The sequence below is a fragment of the Balaenoptera acutorostrata genome, chromosome 6 (genome assembly GCF_949987535.1).
Source record: "Balaenoptera acutorostrata chromosome 6, mBalAcu1.1, whole genome shotgun sequence".
NCBI lineage: Eukaryota > Metazoa > Chordata > Mammalia > Artiodactyla > Balaenopteridae > Balaenoptera > Balaenoptera acutorostrata.
The window spans coordinates 19,749,903-19,755,867 of record NC_080069.1 but is presented as its reverse complement, the minus strand read 5'-3'; positions in this window follow the sequence as shown (position 1 = coordinate 19,755,867).

Sequence of the window (5,965 nt, the reverse complement as noted above, 5' to 3'; positions counted from 1 at the left end):
GTTCTTTTTTTGCTTCTATTTCAAAACACAGCAGAAGTTAAAAGCGTTTAATAACAGGGATGTCCCCCGGCCCCACACTGGCTCCCGTCACCGCGATGAATGAGCTGTGTGACCCCATGCAGCTGCCGTCTCCCTTGTGAGCTGGGTGCAAAGCAAGATCAACCTCTGAGTTTATCAGGAGGATTAAATGCTTCCTACCTAGCACAGAGGCTGGCAATGAGTAATAACCACAACTCAGTACAAATGAGCTTTATCATTAGAGCAAATTTTAAACCATACCTGATTTTAAATACCAATGGATATTACTTTCTTTCTGGCTGTTCAAACCTTTAGCTCTCAACACTCTTTTTTTCCCCCAATATTAAGAAACAGTTTTAACAACAGTTAATATTGAATTATTTAAAAAACAAATACTTGTATCTCTGCAGAACAAAACTCTTTTTTTCAAAATTAACTAGTTACAAAAATAGAGTAAATGATAATGAAAATTAGGTTTTTTCATACTTCTTACAGATGAAAATGACATCTTCTACGATTGCTATAATTAGGGGCTCATTCTGCATTGGTAAGAAAAACAGTAGTAACAGCATAGACCTACAAAACCAATTGTTGGATGGCATCTTAATAAGCCATCAAGGTCAAGTGTTCCCAAACACTCATCAGAACCTCAGATCTGTGGGGACCTGTGTCTTTAAAAGCTCTTAAGTGCTCTTGAAATATCTTTCAAGGTGATTAGAGCAATCAGCCAGGATTGGGAATCACTGTTATGGTTTACCTCCACCTTTAAAAGAAAACTCAGCCACCAAAAACATGAACATCTACCCTCCTATTAAAGGTATTTAAGTGATGGCTGTTGGGCAGAACTGTTCGTGATTTATTTCAGTGATTACCCTTTTTCCTTGAGTGGGCAGAGGTTCTTTGTACTCCAGTGTAAGTCATCTCTTTTGGGAATGTCTTGCCTGAATATAGAATATCTGAAACCTGTTTTGTCCTAGGAAAGGGGGTGGGGGGCAGTTTGCTCCTGCCAAGGACCAGAACAGCAAATGCACAGCTGACTCATGAGGTGGGTCAGGACTGAGGAAGTAAATGCAGAAATCCAGATGGGTGAGGAAGCCAGGGAGGCACGGGGCTTCAGGGTCTGCTGTGCTGCAATTCCGCGGGCTGGAGGTTGGGACAGAACAGGCCAGGGCCCCAACTCAGCCAGTGAGAAGATGGGGGCTGGGGAAATCCCTTGTCATGCCGTCCCAGGCCTCACCATGGGGCTCTCCAGCAGGGAACCATACTTCTTATGGGGTGGCCCAGGGGCCCAGGAACACATGACAGGGCTCAGGCTACGAGGCCTTCTTGGGATTCAGTCTGGGAAGCAGCATTTTGTCACTTCTGCCACTTTCCACTGGTTAAAGCAGGTCCTGGACCCAGCACAGGTTCAGGGGACAAGGTTAGCCAAGGACATGGATGCTGGGGGGGCTAGTCACTGGGGCTACCCGTCCACCGGGCCACCCTTACTCACATCTCCCTCCGTCTTCGCACCCCACAGAGCGGACACAGGGCAGGGGGTCGGCACTGTTTGGTGAGGGAGGGAAAATGTGTACCCATAACCAATCCAACCTGCTTTTGTGTTTCCGTCCTAGCCTTTGCCTCCAAATTCGTGAGGTTTCAAAGCCTTGTTTCCCAGTTTGTTGTTTGGAGCTCAGGCCCCCCCTTATTCAAGCCATAGCTGTACCTGTGGCTAGGTTCCTAGGCTGGCCCAAAGAAACAGTTATTTTGCTGATAACCCCTGTGATTGTGATATCATTTCTGCTACATGGCGTGATTAAAAAATTCTAGCGCTGGTCTGGAAGCTGGCTTCCCCTTATAACACTTCATAGGAGGAAGAGGGTTCTGTCGTTCCCTGCATGGGAGGTGGCAGCTCAGTCTTCCCACAGTCGTCCCCCCAACCCGTCCCTGCCTCCCTCCCTCCCTCTCCATCCCCCTCCCCCTGCTCACAGCCTCTGTTGGGGCCCCGGGGCGCAGGCAGGCTTGGGCTTGAAGTCTGCCTTTGCCACTCATTCCCTGGGCATCCTTTGCACCTCACTCTCCACGTCCACCCAGAGGGGAAAGAAACAGAAAACACAGGCAAAGCACCCAGATGTCTCCGAGGCATTCTCTAGGGAAGGCTGCCAGGAGAAGGAGGGTGGGGTGGAAACAGAGACCCTGGTCTCCCTGGAAGAGTGTCATGATGAGTGTCAGCCCTGGGCCAACTGTCCTTCAGACTCTTGGGGTTTTATTGACCCTCCAGAGCCAATGGCGTTCGCATGATGGAATGGAGTTTGCATTATGCTGAGCTTTCCTTTCTTCTAATACCTAGAGATTGTGTTTAAAACTTGGCATCACTATGAAATTGCCAACATAACCCATTTGGATGGAAGCAAGTTGTAAACTTGTGCTTGCTTTTCCAGCAGGCTGACCAAGAGCCCTGTCTTTGCCTCCAGGATCAAGGAATTTTGCCACTGAGCAGAACAGGCGATAAGTTTCTCATTTGTGTTTTGTTCAGGAGACCAGAATTCAAATCCCACTCAGTCAGTGGGTGATGTGGCACTTCTTGTCCCATTGTTTTCTGGGTAGGTCAGTGGGCAACCTGGTAAGACACTTGATTGCAAGCCTGAGCCCTGGGGCTTGGGTGGATCTTGAGTGTAAAGAACAGAAATTTGGCCCTTTCATTATGCTTTCTGCTGGCCCTACCTCCAGGCAGAGAGCTTGGGCTCTCCTGAACATCTGTCCCCTCCCTGACTGCATGCAGGCCCTTGTCTGCCACCCTGGCAGGCAGACTGGACCCTGCTGGAGACGTTGGTGGGAGGCTCATAGACTCAGGAGGCATCTGGATTCATCCTGTTTTATCTACCTTTTCTGCCACGTTGGGCCAAGAGGCAGTGGAGTGACCCCTGACCAGCTCATGAGGCCCAAGAGGAAAATGGAAAATGGGCTGGCCGTTTCTTTCAAAACTAAACGACTCTTACCATGCTATCCAGCAATCGTGCTCCTTAGTATTTACCCAGAATAGTTGAAAATGTATGCCCACACAACAATTTACACATGGATATTTATAGCAGCTTTGTTCATAAATTCTAAAACTTGGAGGCAACCAAGATGGCCTTCAGTAGGTGAATGGATAAATAAACTGTGATATATCCTGACAATGGGATATTAGTCAGTGCTAAAAAGAAATGAGCTATCAAGCCACAAAGAGACATGGAAGAACCTTAAATGTATGTTATTAAGTGAAAGAAGCCAATCTGAAAAGGCTACATACTGTATGATTCCAACTCTATGACATTCTGGAAAAGGCAAAACCATGGAGATGATAAAAGGTGAGGGAATGCCAGGGGTCAGAGGTGGGGAACAATGAATAGGTGGAGCACAGAGGATTTTTATGGCAGTGAAAGCTACTCTGTATGACACTATCATGATGAACACATATTATGCATTTGGCAAATCCCATACAATGTACAACACTAAGAGTGAACCATAATGTAAACTATGGACTCTGCATGATTATGATGCATCAGTGTAGGTTCATAGGTGGTAACAAATGTATCTCTCTGGTGGGGAATGTTGATAGTAGGGAGTCTGTGCATGTGGGAGCAGGGGATATGTGAGAAATCTCTGTACCTTCCCTTCAGTTTTGCTGTGAACCTGAAAGTGATCTAAAATAAAGTCTATTATTTTTTAAAGGATTGAAAAAGATGCCTGGGAATGGGAAGTCCTTGTTCACCTGCCCCAATTTCCTCTGACAAGGGAGCAGTTAGGGGTGGTGAGCAGCGCTTCAGAGGCGGGGCTAGTCAGTGACATTTACCTGTACAACCCCCGAGGGGTCGCTCCTTTCTCTGGACACGCGGGTCTGTGAGGGTTCTCAGGGCTTTTTCTTTTTTCTTTATGCAGCATTTCAGAATTTGATGTTTATTTCACAACAGTGTCTTGTTTCTCAGGTTGCTGTGACTAGAAACAAAATAATAGGTATGAAAATGTCTTCAGATCTTCAGAAGAAAGCCCTCCTATAAACCCAGGTTATTATTCCTAATAAAATGATTCAGGACATCCATCTCCTATTTGTCTACTTCATCAAATAACAGATAATCTCCATTATTTCCCTCTCCAACTCCTACCCACACCTTTCTCCTCCCACCTCCTCTACAGAAAATAAATATCTGGTTTTGTTTAATTATGGAGTATAAAGTTTGTATTTGTCTCAGAGATTTCCCTCTTTTAAAACAACTTTGTAGTTTTCCAGGTGGAAATAAAGGAGGACTGGGACTTGCTACCTCACTTTTCCCTTTCCTTAAGATTTTAGCACCAGGCACTCTCAATTCTGTAATTGCACAACTTTCCAATATTGGGTTTTTCTATACAATTGGAAGGCTTCCCAAGGAAACTGAACTAGGTTTTTTATCTCATCATTGCCATTTAACAACTTTTAACTTATGGGGTTGTTTCTCATACTTGGCTGGCTATGGGGTAATTTCTAGTATTTCAGGTTATATTATAGGAGATGAATCACTGCAACCTTGGAAAGTGTGGCCATGGATCTGGGGTCTGGTGTGGGGTCTTAGAGACACCGCCAGCGACTCGCTCAGTTGTTAAGTCCTGGGCTCTGCGTTCATGCTCACCTCCCTTGGTTCAATGCCTATGGGCTCTGGCAAAGCCGTGCTCTCTTTTCCTTGCAGAGGAGTAGCTAAGGGAGCTTTTAGCAAAGGGGGGAATCTTTTGAGTGTTACAGTTTGCTGTAGAGTTTACTTCCAAACTGAGAGGCAGACAGAGCCAGGGAGTGTGAGATGTGCTTTCTGGGCAGTCCAGTTTCCCTAGTAAAATGGGGATAAGAGCAGCTTGCTTTTGAACTTTGTTGGTGAACTTGGCAAAAGTTAGGGGTGGGTGGAGTCTGAGGTCATCCCTGCAATATGGTTTCTCTGCCAGGAACTGGACGCTGAGAATGTGTGAGAGCCTCCCACAGTCTAGACTGTTACTCCAGCAGAGAGCAGGGTCACACTCTACAGCTGGGCTCTGTGCACCACTCCAGGGGAAGTGAGCTGTAGCTTCTGGGTCAGGCTGACATGCTCACAATGTACCCTCAGTTTTATCAACAACCCCAACAGGAGCACTTCCACTTCTGGAAGTTTTTTGAATCTTGGTAAGCCACACACCTCCCATTTCCCCTGCATACTTATGACATCTGATAGGACCTTCTGAAAAATGGTTCTTTTGAAACTGTAGACTTTTTTTTTTACAGTGTCTTTGTCATCAGTGTTCTGTTTCTCCTTTATTTATGTCAACCTAATAGCTCTTGCAAATATCTCTCAAGGATTCAAGGCCCCATGTTGGTTTGGTGACCTAAGGACTCCTCATAACTTCACATTCCCATCACCTCATTACTTTGTAAAGTAAAACAATGCTTTTACTTTGAAATGGAAATGTCTCTCCACTTGTAACACAGTAGGCTAAGAAAAACAAGCCCAAGTCATCTTCTTAAGTATGGATATTCAACTGTCACAGTGCTTTTTAGTGAAAAGGCTGTTATTTGTCCATCAAGTTACCTTTGAAACTTGGTCAGAATCAGTTGTTCATACAGTATGGCTGTGTTTCTGCACTCACTATTCCATTAAATTGATTTTTTTAAATCTATGTTTTCAACAAATTTACACTGTCTTGATTACTGTAAGCTCATTATAATCTAGAAATCAGGTAGTGTTAGCTCTCCAAATTTGTTTTTATCTTTAAATGTTGTTTTAGCTATTGTAAGTATTTTGAATTTCTGTATGAATTTTAGATTCGATTACCAAATTTAAAAAAAGCCTGCTGGCATTTCAACTGAGATTGCATTGATTGTATAGATCAATTTGTGGAATTCACATCTTAATAATACTGAGTCTTTCTACCCATGAACAACCTATATGTCTTCATTTGTTTAGGTCTTCTTTAATTTTTCTCTATAATA